Source organism: Ranitomeya imitator, chromosome 4 (genome assembly GCF_032444005.1).
Source record: "Ranitomeya imitator isolate aRanImi1 chromosome 4, aRanImi1.pri, whole genome shotgun sequence".
In the NCBI taxonomy this organism is placed as follows: Eukaryota; Metazoa; Chordata; class Amphibia; order Anura; family Dendrobatidae; genus Ranitomeya; species Ranitomeya imitator.
In genome coordinates, this window is record NC_091285.1 from 682,571,882 (window position 1) to 682,585,430 (window position 13,549).

The 13,549-nt window shown below is 37.6% G+C and overlaps 11 non-coding genes across 11 annotated transcripts; all 11 read right to left on the reverse strand.

Moving 5' to 3' along the window:
- Positions 1 to 428: 428 nt before the first annotated feature.
- On the reverse strand, positions 429 to 500 carry TRNAW-CCA (transfer RNA tryptophan (anticodon CCA)). Its single transcript has one exon. It is a non-coding gene; the product is annotated as a tRNA-Trp (tRNA).
- A 1,005-nt stretch (positions 501 to 1,505) lies between these two features.
- Positions 1,506 to 1,577, reverse strand: TRNAL-CAA (transfer RNA leucine (anticodon CAA)). Its single transcript has one exon. It is a non-coding gene; the product is annotated as a tRNA-Leu (tRNA).
- Positions 1,578 to 2,583: 1,006 nt separating this feature from the next.
- Positions 2,584 to 2,655, reverse strand: TRNAW-CCA (transfer RNA tryptophan (anticodon CCA)). Its single transcript has one exon. It is a non-coding gene; the product is annotated as a tRNA-Trp (tRNA).
- A 1,006-nt stretch (positions 2,656 to 3,661) lies between these two features.
- TRNAW-CCA (transfer RNA tryptophan (anticodon CCA)) lies at positions 3,662 to 3,733 on the reverse strand. Its single transcript has one exon. It is a non-coding gene; the product is annotated as a tRNA-Trp (tRNA).
- A 1,005-nt stretch (positions 3,734 to 4,738) lies between these two features.
- TRNAL-CAA (transfer RNA leucine (anticodon CAA)) lies at positions 4,739 to 4,810 on the reverse strand. Its single transcript has one exon. It is a non-coding gene; the product is annotated as a tRNA-Leu (tRNA).
- A 1,006-nt stretch (positions 4,811 to 5,816) lies between these two features.
- Positions 5,817 to 5,888, reverse strand: TRNAL-CAA (transfer RNA leucine (anticodon CAA)). The gene has a single exon. It is a non-coding gene; the product is annotated as a tRNA-Leu (tRNA).
- A 1,006-nt stretch (positions 5,889 to 6,894) lies between these two features.
- TRNAW-CCA (transfer RNA tryptophan (anticodon CCA)) lies at positions 6,895 to 6,966 on the reverse strand. The gene has a single exon. It is a non-coding gene; the product is annotated as a tRNA-Trp (tRNA).
- Positions 6,967 to 7,971: 1,005 nt separating this feature from the next.
- On the reverse strand, positions 7,972 to 8,043 carry TRNAL-CAA (transfer RNA leucine (anticodon CAA)). Its single transcript has one exon. It is a non-coding gene; the product is annotated as a tRNA-Leu (tRNA).
- A 1,006-nt stretch (positions 8,044 to 9,049) lies between these two features.
- TRNAW-CCA (transfer RNA tryptophan (anticodon CCA)) lies at positions 9,050 to 9,121 on the reverse strand. Its single transcript has one exon. It is a non-coding gene; the product is annotated as a tRNA-Trp (tRNA).
- A 1,006-nt stretch (positions 9,122 to 10,127) lies between these two features.
- TRNAW-CCA (transfer RNA tryptophan (anticodon CCA)) lies at positions 10,128 to 10,199 on the reverse strand. Its single transcript has one exon. It is a non-coding gene; the product is annotated as a tRNA-Trp (tRNA).
- Positions 10,200 to 11,205: 1,006 nt separating this feature from the next.
- TRNAW-CCA (transfer RNA tryptophan (anticodon CCA)) lies at positions 11,206 to 11,277 on the reverse strand. The gene has a single exon. It is a non-coding gene; the product is annotated as a tRNA-Trp (tRNA).
- Between the last annotated feature and the right edge of the window lie 2,272 nt (positions 11,278 to 13,549).

The window sequence follows — 13,549 nt, forward strand, 5'->3', positions numbered from 1 at the left end:
AAGTGCATGAGATAATATATGGACCCCATCTGGAAATTTGCTACTTTTAATCACAGTTTAGAAAAGACATAAACAGGGCTGAATTAAAATCATCACATTCGGATTCATTGATTTCCAGTTTAAAATTAAATATCTAGTAATAAGCCTTTTTCTCTAAGAAATTCAAAGAAGAAAATGGCATGAACAAAGTATTGGCTGTTCCCGGCATGGATTTTTTTATGTTTTGAACTCAATTCCCAAATGATATTTCTCATCAAAGTATTGTTGATAAGATATTAATCTATATCATTTAAATAAAACACTATTCAACCACTGCGCTGACACATGACAACAACTTTGAGCTATTCTATTGTCAGTAGGATTACGCAGTTTCCGTTTCAATCTTTACCCAAGCATCGATTAAGTTATGAAAAGATGATAGAGTTACTTGACCCCGACGTGATTTGAACATGCAACCTTCTGATCTGGAGTCAGACGCGCTACCGTTGCACCACGAGGTCGGTTGAAACGCATGTACGCCCAATACTTCTCATGAAAAGTGCACGAGATAATATCTGGAAGCCATCAGGAAACTTGCAACTTTTACTCCCATTTTGGAAAAGATATAAACAAGGATGAATTAAGATCATGACATTCTGGTTCAGGCATTTCCAGTTTAAAATTTAAAATCTAATAATAAACTCTCTTTTCTTACAAATTCAAAGATGACAATGGCATGAACAAAGTGTTAGCTGTTCCCGGCAAGGATTATTTTTTTATGTTTTGAACTCAATTCCCAAATGATATTTTTCATCACAGTATTGTTGATAAGATGTTAATCTACATAACTTAAATAAAACACATTTTTAAACACTTTGCCTACAGGTGGCAACAAAGTTGAATTTTTCTATTGTCAGTGGAATTACTCAGTTTCCGTTTTCAATCTTAACACAAGCATCGATGAAGTTATGAAAAGATGAAAGAGCTTCTCGACCCTGATGTGATATCAGCACGCAGCCTTCTTTACTGGAGTCAGAAGCGCTACCATTGTGCACAAGGTAAGTTGAAAAGCATGTTTGCTCCAATACTTCACATGAAAAGTGCATGAGATAATATATGGACCCCATCTGGAAATTTGCTACTTTTAATCACAGTTTAGAAAAGACATAAACAGGGCTGAATTAAAATCATCACATTCGGATTCATTGATTTGCAGTTTAAAATAAAATATCTAGTAATAATCCCTCTTCTCTTAGAAATTCCAAGAAGACAATGGCATGAACAAAGTATTTGCTTTTCCCGGCATGGATTTTTTTATGTTTTGAACTCAATTCCCAAATGATATTTCTCATCAAAGTATTGCTGGTAAGATATTAATTTATATCATTTAAATAAAACACTTTACAAACATTGCGCTGACACATGACAACAAAGTTAAGCTATTCTATTGTCAGTAGGATTACGCAGTTTCCGTTTCAATCTTTACCCAAGCATCAATTAAGTTATGAAAAGACTATAGAGTTACTTGACCCCGACGTGATTTGGACACGCAACCTTCAGATCTTGGGTCAGACGCGCTACCGTTGCGCCACGAGGTCAGTTGAAAAGCATATACACCCAATACTTCTCATGAAAAGTGCACAAGAGAATATCTGGAAGCCATAAGGAAACTTTCAACTTTTACTCCCATTTTGGAAAAGATATAAACAAGGATGAATTAAGATCATGACATTCTGATTCAGGGATTTCCAGTTTAAAATTTAAAATCTAATAATAAACTCTCTTTTCTTACAAATTCAAAGAAGACAATGGCATGAACAAAGTGTTAGCTGTTCCCGGCAAGGATTATTTTTTTTATGTTTTGAACTCAATTCCCAAATGATATTTTTCATCACAGTATTCTTGATAAGATGTTAATCTACATAACTTAAATAAAACACATTTTTAAACACTTTGCCTACAGGTGGCAACAAAGTCGAATTTTTCTATTGTCAGTGGAATTACTCAGTTTCCGTTTTCCATCTTAACACAAGCATCGATGAAGTTATGAAAAGATGAAAGAGCTTCTCGACCCTGATGTGATATCAACACGCAGCCTTCTTTAATGGAGTCAGAAGCGCTACCATTGTGCACAAGGTCAGTTGAAAAGCATGTTTGCTCCAATAATTCACATGAAAAGTGCATGAGATAATATATGGACCCCATCTGGAAATTTGCTACTTTTAATCACAGTTTAGAAAAGACATAAACAGGGCTGAATTAAAATCATCACATTCGGATTCATTGATTTCCATTTTAAAATTAAATATCTAGTAATAAGCCCTCTTCTCTAAGAAATTCAAAGAAGACAATGGCATGAACAAAGTATTGGCTGTTCCCGGCATGGATTTTTTTATGTTTTGAACTCAATTCCCAAATGATATTTCTCATCAAAGTATTGTTGATAAGATATTAATCTATATCATTTAAATAAAACACTATTCAACCACTGCGCTGACACATGACAACAACGTTGAGCTATTCTATTGTCAGTAGGATTACGCAGTTTCCGTTTCAATCTTTACCCAAGCATCGATTAAGTTATGAAAAGATGATAGAGTTACTTGACCCCGACGTGATTTGAACATGCAACCTTCTGATCTGGAGTCAGACGCGCTACCGTTGCGCCACGAGGTCAGTTGAAACGCCTGTACGCCCAATACTTCTCATGAAAAGTGCACGAGATAATATCTGGAAGCCATCAGGAAACTTGCAACTTCTACTCCCATTTTGGAAAAGATATAAACAAGGATGAATTAAGATCATGACATTCTGGTTCAGGGATTTCCAGTTTAAAATTTAAAATCTAATAATAAACTCTCTTTTCTTACAAATTCAAAGATGACAATGGCATGAACAAAGTGTTAGCTGTTCCCGGCAAGGATTATTTTTTTTATGTTTTGAACTCAATTCCCAAATGATATTTTTCATCACAGTATTGTTGATAAGATGTTAATCTACATAACTTAAATAAAACACATTTTTAAACACTTTGCCTACAGGTGGCAACAATGTTGAATTTTTCTATTGTCAGTGGAATTACTCAGTTTCCGTTTTCAATCTTAACACAAGCATCGATGAAGTTATGAAAAGATGAAAGAGCTTCTCGACCCTGATGTGATATCAGCACGCAGCCTTCTTTACTGGAGTCAGAAGCGCTACCATTGTGCACAAGGTCAGTTGAAAAGCATGTTTGCTCCAATACTTCACATGAAAAGTGCATGAGATAATATATGGACCCCATCTGGAAATTTGCTACTTTTAATCACAGTTTAGAAAAGACATAAACAGGGCTGAATTAAAATCATCACATTCGGATTCATTGATTTGCAGTTTAAAATAAAATATCTAGTAATAAGCCCTCTTCTCTAAGAAATTCAAAGAAGACAATGGCATGAACAAAGTATTGGCTGTTCCCGGCATGGATTTTTTTATGTTTTGAACTCAATTCCCAAATGATATTTCTCATCAAAGTATTGCTGATAAGATATTAATTTATATCATTTAAATAAAGCACTTTACAAACATTGCGCTGACACATGACAACAACGTTAAACTATTCTATTGTCAGTAGGATTACGCGGTTTCCGTTTCAATGTTTACCCAAGCATCGATTAAGTTATGACAAGATGATAGAGTTACGTGACCACAACGTGATTTGAACACGCAACCTTCTGATCTGGAGTCAGACGCGCTACCGTTGCACCACGAGGTCAGTTGAAAAGCATGTACGCCCAATACTTCTCATGAAAAGTGCACAAGATAATATCTGGAAGCCATCAGGAAACTTGCAACTTTTACTCCCATTTTAGAAAAGATATAAACAAGGATGAATTAAGATCATGACATTCTGATTCAGGGATTTCCAGTTTAAAATTTAAAATCTAATAATAAACTCACTTTTCTTACAAATTCAAAGAAGACAATGGCATGAACAAAGTGTTAGCTGTTCCCGGCAAGGATTATTTTTTTATGTTTTGAACTCAATTCCCAAATGATATTTTTCATCACAGTATTGTTGATAAGATGTTAATCTACATAACTTAAATAAAACACATTTTTAAACACTTTGCCTACAGGTGGCAACAAAGTCGAATTTTTCTATTGTCAGTGGAATTACTCAGTTTCCGTTTTCAATCTTAACACAAGCATCGATGAAGTTATGAAAAGATGAAAGAGCTTCTCGACCCTGATGTGATATCAAAACGCAGCCTTCTTTAATGGAGTCAGAAGCGCTACCATTGTGCACAAGGTCAGTTGAAAAGCATGTTTGCTCCAATACTTCACATGAAAAGTGCATGAGATAATATATGGACCCCATCTGGAAATTTGCTACTTTTAATCACAGTTTAGAAAAGACATAAACAGGGCTTAATTAAAATCATCACATTCGGATTCATTGATTTCCAGTTTAAAATTAAATATCTAGTATTAAGCCCTCTTCTCTAAGAAATTCAAAGAAGACAATGGCATGAACAAAGTATTGGCTGTTCCCGGTATGGATTTTTTTATGTTTTGAACTCAATTCCCAAATGATATTTCTCATCAAAGTATTGTTGATAAGAAATTAATCTATATCATTTAAATAAAACACTTTTCAAACACTGCGCTGACACATGACAACAACGTTGAGCTATTCTATTGTCAGTAGGATTACGCAGTTTCCGTTTCAATCTTTACCCAAGCATCAATTAAGTTATGAAAAGACTATAGAGTTACTTGACCCCGACGTGATTTGGACACGCAACCTTCTGATCTTGGGTCAGACGCGCTACCGTTGCGCCACGAGGTCAGTTGAAAAGCATGTACACCCAATACTTCTCATGAAAAGTGCAAGAGAGAATATCTGGAAGCCATAAGGAAACTTTCAACTTTTACTCCCATTTTGGAAAAGATATAAACAAGGATGAATTAAGATCATGACATTCTGATTCAGGGATTTCCAGTTTAAAATTTAAAATCTAATAATAACCTCTCTTTTCTTACAAATTCAAAGAAGACAATGGCATGAACAAAGTGTTAGCTGTTCCCGGCAAGGATTATTTTTTTTATGTTTTGAACTCAATTCCCAAATGATATTTTTCATCACAGTATTGTTGATAAGATGTTAATCTACATAACTTAAATAAAACACATTTTTAAACACTTTGCCTACAGGTGGCAACAAAGTTGAATTTTTCTATTGTCAGTGGAATTACTCAGTTTCCGTTTTCAATCTTAACACAAGCATCGATGAAGTTATGAAAAGATGAAAGAGCTTCTCGACCCTGATGTGATATCAGCACGCAGCCTTCTTTACTGGAGTCAGAAGCGCTACCATTGTGCACAAGGTCAGTTGAAAAGCATGTTTGCTCCAATACTTCACATGAAAAGTGCATGAGATAATATATGGACCCCATCTGGAAATTTGCTACTTTTAATCACAGTTTAGAAAAGACATAAACAGGGCTGAATTAAAATCATCACATTCGGATTCATTGATTTGCAGTTTAAAATAAAATATCTAGTAATAATCCCTCTTCTCTTAGAAATTCCAAGAAGACAATGGCATGAACAAAGTATTTGCTTTTCCCGGCATGGATTTTTTTATGTTTTGAACTCAATTCCCAAATGATATTTCTCATCAAAGTATTGCTGATAAGATATTAATTTATATCATTTAAATAAAATACTTTACAAACATTGCGCTGACACATGACAACAAAGTTAAGCTATTCTATTGTCAGTAGGATTACGCAGTTTCCGTTTCAATCTTTACCCAAGCATCAATTAAGTTATGAAAAGACTATAGAGTTACTTGACCCCGACGTGATTTGGACACGCAACCTTCAGATCTTGGGTCAGACGCGCTACCGTTGCGCCACGAGGTCAGTTGAAAAGCATATACACCCAATACTTCTCATGAAAAGTGCACAAGAGAATATCTGGAAGCCATAAGGAAACTTTCAACTTTTACTCCCATTTTGGAAAAGATATAAACAAGGATGAATTAAGATCATGACATTCTGATTCAGGGATTTCCAGTTTAAAAATTAAAATCTAATAATAAACTCTCTTTTCTTACAAATTCAAAGAAGACAATGGCATGAACAAAGTGTTAGCTGTTCCCGGCAAGGATTATTTTTTTTATGTTTTGAACTCAATTCCCAAATGATATTTTTCATCACAGTATTGTTGATAAGATGTTAATCTACATAACTTAAATAAAACACATTTTTAAACACTTTGCCTACAGGTGGCAACAAAGTCGAATTTTTCTATTGTCAGTGGAATTACTCAGTTTCCGTTTTCCATCTTAACACAAGCATCGATGAAGTTATGAAAAGATGAAAGAGCTTCTCGACCCTGATGTGATATCAACACGCAGCCTTCTTTAATGGAGTCAGAAGCGCTACCATTGTGCACAAGGTCAGTTGAAAAGCATGTTTGCTCCAATAATTCACATGAAAAGTGCATGAGATAATATATGGACCCCATCTGGAAATTTGCTACTTTTAATCACAGTTTAGAAAAGACATAAACAGGGCTGAATTAAAATCATCACATTCGGATTCATTGATTTCCATTTTAAAATTAAATATCTAGTAATAAGCCCTCTTCTCTAAGAAATTCAAAGAAGACAATGGCATGAACAAAGTATTGGCTGTTCCCGGCATGGATTTTTTTATGTTTTGAACTCAATTCCCAAATGATATTTCTCATCAAAGTATTGTTGATAAGATATTAATCTATATCATTTAAATAAAACACTCTTCAACCACTGCGCTGACACATGACAACAACGTTGAGCTATTCTATTGTCAGTAGGATTACGCAGTTTCCGTTTCAATCTTTACCCAAGCATCGATTAAGTTATGAAAAGATGATAGAGTTACTTGACCCCGACGTGATTTGAACATGCAACCTTCTGATCTGGAGTCAGACACGCTACCGTTGCGCCACGAGGTCAGTTGAAAAGCATGTACGCCCAATACTTCTCATGAAAAGTGCACAAGATAATATCTGGAAGCCATCAGGAAACTTGCAACTTTTACTCCCATTTTAGAAAAGATATAAACAAGGATGAATTAAGATCATGACATTATGATTCAGGGATTTCCAGTTTAAAATTTAAAATCTAATAATAAACTCACTTTTCTTACAAATTCAAAGAAGACAATGGCATGAACAAAGTGTTAGCTGTTCCCGGCAAGGATTATTTTTTTATGTTTTGAACTCAATTCCCAAATGATATTTTTCATCACAGTATTGTTGATAAGATGTTAATCTACATAACTTAAATAAAACACATTTTTAAACACTTTGCCTACAGGTGGCAACAAAGTCGAATTTTTCTATTGTCAGTGGAATTACTCAGTTTCCGTTTTCAATCTTAACACAAGCATCGATGAAGTTATGAAAAGATGAAAGAGCTTCTCGACCCTGATGTGATATCAAAACGCAGCCTTCTTTAATGGAGTCAGAAGCGCTACCATTGTGCACAAGGTCAGTTGAAAAGCATGTTTGCTCCAATACTTCACATGAAAAGTGCATGAGATAATATATGGACCCCATCTGGAAATTTGCTACTTTTAATCACAGTTTAGAAAAGACATAAACAGGGCTTAATTAAAATCATCACATTCGGATTCATTGATTTCCAGTTTAAAATTAAATATCTGGTATTAAGCCCTCTTCTCTAAGAAATTCAAAGAAGACAATGGCATGAACAAAGTATTGGCTGTTCCCGGTATGGATTTTTTTATGTTTTGAACTCAATTCCCAAATGATATTTCTCATCAAAGTATTGTTGATAAGAAATTAATCTATATCATTTAAATAAAACACTTTTCAAACACTGCGCTGACACATGACAACAACGTTGAGCTATTCTATTGTCAGTAGGATTACGCAGTTTCCGTTTCAATCTTTACCCAAGCATCAATTAAGTTATGAAAAGACTATAGAGTTACTTGACCCCGACGTGATTTGGACACGCAACCTTCTGATCTTGGGTCAGACGCGCTACCGTTGTGCCACGAGGTCAGTTGAAAAGCATGTACACCCAATTCTTCTCATGAAAAGTGCAAGAGAGAATATCTGGAAGCCATAAGGAAACTTTCAACTTTTACTCCCATTTTGGAAAAGATATAAACAAGGATGAATTAAGATCATGACATTCTGATTCAGGGATTTCCAGTTTAAAATTTAAAATCTAATAATAACCTCTCTTTTCTTACAAATTCAAAGAAGACAATGGCATGAACAAAGTGTTAGCTGTTCCCAGCAAGGATTATTTTTTTTATGTTTTGAACTCAATTCCCAAATGATATTTTTCATCACAGTATTGTTGATAAGATGTTAATCTACATAACTTAAATAAAACACATTTTTAAACACTTTGCCTACAGGTGGCAACAAAGTCGAATTTTTCTATTGTCAGTGGAATTACTCAGTTTCCGTTTTCCATCTTAACACAAGCATCGATGAAGTTATGAAAAGATGAAAGAGCTTCTCGACCCTGATGTGATATCAGCACGCAGCCTTCTTTACTGGAGTCAGAAGCGCTACCATTGTGCACAAGGTCAGTTGAAAAGCATGTTTGCTCCAATACTTCACATGAAAAGTGCATGAGATAATATATGGACCCCATCTGGAAATTTGCTACTTTTAATCACAGTTTAGAAAAGACATAAACAGGGCTGAATTAAAATCATCACATTCGGATTCATTGATTTGCAGTTTCAAATAAAATATCTAGTAATAAGCCCTCTTCTCTAAGAAAATCAAAGAAGACAATGGCATGAACAAAGTATTGGCTGTTCCCGGCATGGATTTTTTTATGTTTTGAACTCAATTCCCAAATGATATTTCTCATCAAAGTATTGCTGATAAGATATTAATTTATATCATTTAAATAAAACACTTTACAAACACTGCGCTGACACATGACAACAACGTTAAACTATTCTATTGTCAGTAGGATTACGCAGTTTCCGTTTCAATGTTTACCCAAGCATCGATTAAGTTATGACAAGATGATAGAGTTACTTGACCAAAACGTGATTTGAACACGCAACCTTCTGATCTGGAGTCAGACGCGCTACCGTTGCACCACGAGGTCAGTTGAAAAGCATGTACGCCCAATACTTCTCATGAAAAGTGCACAAGATAATATCTGGAAGCCATCAGGAAACTTGCAACTTTTACTCCCATTTTAGAAAAGATATAAACAAGGATGAATTAAGATCATGACATTCTGATTCAGGGATTTCCAGTTTAAAATTTAAAATCTAATAATAAACTCTCTTTTCTTACAAATTCAAAGAAGACAATGGCATGAACAAAGTGTTAGCTGTTCCCGGCAAGGATTATTTTTTTTATGTTTTGAACTCAATTCCCAAATGATATTTTTCATCACAGTATTGTTGATAAGATGTTAATCTACATAACTTAAATAAAACACATTTTTAAACACTTTGCCTACAGGTGGCAACAAAGTCGAATTTTTCTATTGTCAGTGGAATTACTCAGTTTCCGTTTTCCATCTTAACACAAGCATCGATGAAGTTATGAAAAGATGAAAGAGCTTCTCGACCCTGATGTGATATCAACACGCAGCCTTCTTTAATGGAGTCAGAAGCGCTACCATTGTGCACAAGGTCAGTTGAAAAGCATGTTTGCTCCAATAATTCACATGAAAAGTGCATGAGATAATATATGGACCCCATCTGGAAATTTGCTACTTTTAATCACAGTTTAGAAAAGACATAAACAGGGCTGAATTAAAATCATCACATTCGGATTCATTGATTTCCATTTTAAAATTAAATATCTAGTAATAAGCCCTCTTCTCTAAGAAATTCAAAGAAGACAATGGCATGAACAAAGTATTGGCTGTTCCCGGCATGGATTTTTTTATGTTTTGAACTCAATTCCCAAATGATATTTCTCATCAAAGTATTGTTGATAAGATATTAATCTATATCATTTAAATAAAACACTATTCAACCACTGCGCAGACAAATGACAACAACGTTGAGCTATTCTATTGTCAGTAGGATTACGCAGTTTCCGTTTCAATCTTTACCCAAGCATCGATTAAGTTATGAAAAGATGATAGAGTTACTTGACCCCGACGTGATTTGAACATGCAACCTTCTGATCTGGAGTCAGACGCGCTACCGTTGCGCCACGAGGTCAGTTGAAACGCCTGTACGCCCAATACTTCTCATGAAAAGTGCACGAGATAATATCTGGAAGCCATCAGGAAACTTGCAACTTCTACTCCCATTTTGGAAAAGATATAAACAAGGATGAATTAAGATCATGACATTCTGGTTCAGGGATTTCCAGTTTAAAATTTAAAATCTAATAATAAACTCTCTTTTCTTACAAATTCAAAGATGACAATGGCATGAACAAAGTGTTAGCTGTTCCCGGCAAGTATTATTTTTTTTATGTTTTGAACTCAATTCCCAAATGATATTTTTCATCACAGTATTGTTGATAAGATGTTAATCTACATAACTTAAATAAAACACATTTTTAAACACTTTGCCTACAGGTGGCAACAAAGTTGAATTTTTCTATTGTCAGTGGAATTACTCAGTTTCCGTTTTCAATCTTAACACAAGCATCGATGAAGTTATGAAAAGATGAAAGAGCTTCTCGACCCTGATGTGATATCAGCACGCAGCCTTCTTTACTGGAGTCAGAAGCGCTACCATTGTGCACAAGGTCAGTTGAAAAGCATGTTTGCTCCAATACTTCACATGAAAAGTGCATGAGATAATATATGGACCCCATCTGGAAATTTGCTACTTTTAATCACAGTTTAGAAAAGACATAAACAGGGCTGAATTAAAATCATCACATTCGGATTCATTGATTTGCAGTTTAAAATAAAATATCTAGTAATAAGCCCTCTTCTCTAAGAAATTCAAAGAAGACAATGGCATGAACAAAGTATTGGCTGTTCCCGGCATGGATTTTTTTATGTTTTGAACTCAATTCCCAAATGATATTTCTCATCAAAGTATTGCTGATAAGATATTAATTTATATCATTTAAATAAAACACTTTACAAACATTGCGCTGACACATGACAACAACGTTAAACTATTCTATTGTCAGTAGGATTTCGCGGTTTCCGTTTCAATGTTTACCCAAGCATCGATTAAGTTATGACAAGATGATAGAGTTACGTGACCACAACGTGATTTGAACACGCAACCTTCTGATCTGGAGTCAGACGCGCTACCGTTGCACCACGAGGTCAGTTGAAAAGCATGTACGCCCAATACTTCTCATGAAAAGTGCACAAGATAATATCTGGAAGCCATCAGGAAACTTGCAACTTTTACTCCCATTTTAGAAAAGATATAAACAAGGATGAATTAAGATCATGACATTCTGATTCAGGGATTTCCAGTTTAAAATTTAAAATCTAATAATAAACTCACTTTTCTTACAAATTCAAAGAAGACAATGGCATGAACAAAGTGTTAGCTGTTCCCGGCAAGGATTATTTTTTTATGTTTTGAACTCAATTCCCAAATGATATTTTTCATCACAGTATTGTTGATAAGATGTTAATCTACATAACTTAAATAAAACACATTTTTAAACACTTTGCCTACAGGTGGCAACAAAGTCGAATTTTTCTATTGTCAGTGGAATTACTCAGTTTCCGTTTTCAATCTTAACACAAGCATCGATGAAGTTATGAAAAGATGAAAGAGCTTCTCGACCCTGATGCGATATCAAAACACAGCTTTCGGGGGGCGTGGCTTGCCGGGGATCAGGAGCAGACCTGTGACACAGGAGCTCCTACAGAATCCCTTATTATCAGCGACAAACTGCATACTATTTGGGAAGAAAATACGTCTAATCCTGTTTAAAGTGACCAAGAACAGGACGGAAGTTGGAAAATCAGCTTTAATGGCAAAAGCATCAAGATATACAAACTCCTGCATTGGCCTCATTGCGGGCCTGCACACTCAAGAGGACAGATTTCATGCAGCAAAAACATCAGTTCTCAGCCCAGATCCGGTTATGAGGGGGACTAAGGACAGGCTCACATCCACAGCGGCTCCCGCATGGAATTCCCTGAGACCTTCCACGGTTTCTGCACAGACCGGAGCTACCTACGTGAGTAGGCCCAAAGCCGCGGTCTCACTTAGGCCAGCGAGACCGGGGGACAGAGAGGGAGCTGAGGCCACGCCCTCAGCTCCGCCCACAACTCGCGGCGGCTCCGCTCCTAAGAACAATGGCCCGACTGCGGGGAGGGCCGTGGGTGGACTCAGGCCGCGGGCGATCCCCGCTCTGGGGTCCCCGGGGCCCTCCGCTACACCATCGCAGACCGGCGCGACCTCCGAGAGTGACTGCGGAGCCGCAGCCTTGCACATACCGAAAGGACGGAGAAGCAGGAGAGACGCCGGAGCCCCGCCCACAACCCCGCCCTCGACTCCGCCCACAGAGAATCGCGGCCCCGCTTTCAGGGAGAAGATCCCGGACCCGGCTGCAAGGAAGAGGCCAGGTAAGCGTATACCTCAAGCGGCCCCCACTCTGAAGCCCACAGGACCCCCTGTACAAGCCGGCACGATCACCGGCACCAAAAGCAAGACCGCAGCCCTGTTTGTAATGGCGGGGAAGGAGAGACGGAGAGTAGATGAGACCCCGCCCAAAACTCCGCCCACGACGCAAGGCAGCCCCATCCCCAAGTGGAGGAACCAGGACCCAGCTGTGGGAGAAAAACCGGGGGAACCTCTACCACAAGCGGCTCCCATTCTAAAGTCCCAGGGACCCTCTGCTGCTCCTCTGCAATCCGGAGCTGCTACCAGGAATGAACCTAAAGCCACGGCTGTGCATGGACAGGCTAAGCCGGGAAGCAGAAGCAACGCTGGAGCTCCGCCCACTGTTCCGCCCACAGCTCGCAGCAGCATCGCTGCAAGAAGTAGAGACTCCGGCTTGGCTGCGAGAGAAACACCAGGTGAGCCTCTTACACGGGCGGCTCCTGCTCTGCAATCCCTGGGTCTACCTGCTCTAGCCCCCCAGAACGGCGCAACACCTAAAGTCGGCGCTGCAGCTCTGTATTCACCGATGGGGACAGGGAGCAGAAGGGAGGATGAAACCCCGCCCACATTCAGCAGCGGCACCGCAGCTAGGGAAACAATGAGACATGCTGCTAGCCGCACATTGAAATATGATGCCCCTGCTTTCGTGCCCCAGCCCAGACACCAGATAACAGAGAGGCACATGGCTGAGACTGTTAAAAATATATCGGACGACACTCCACTAATAAACCGTCACTCACAAGTGGCACCACTGAGCAAACCCAGTGTCTGTCCCAGTCAGGGGGAGGAGAACTCCTCCATAGAAACAACACGCTCCTTCTCCAATACAGAGGAGATGAAAGCTACAGAAACAATTCTCACTGGGTTTATAGACAAATTGATGACAGATTTCTGCGTCCGTATCAACAAAACAATGAAGGAACAATTTCTATTACAAGATAAAATCTTACTCTCTTTCAATCCGCCAAGCACTG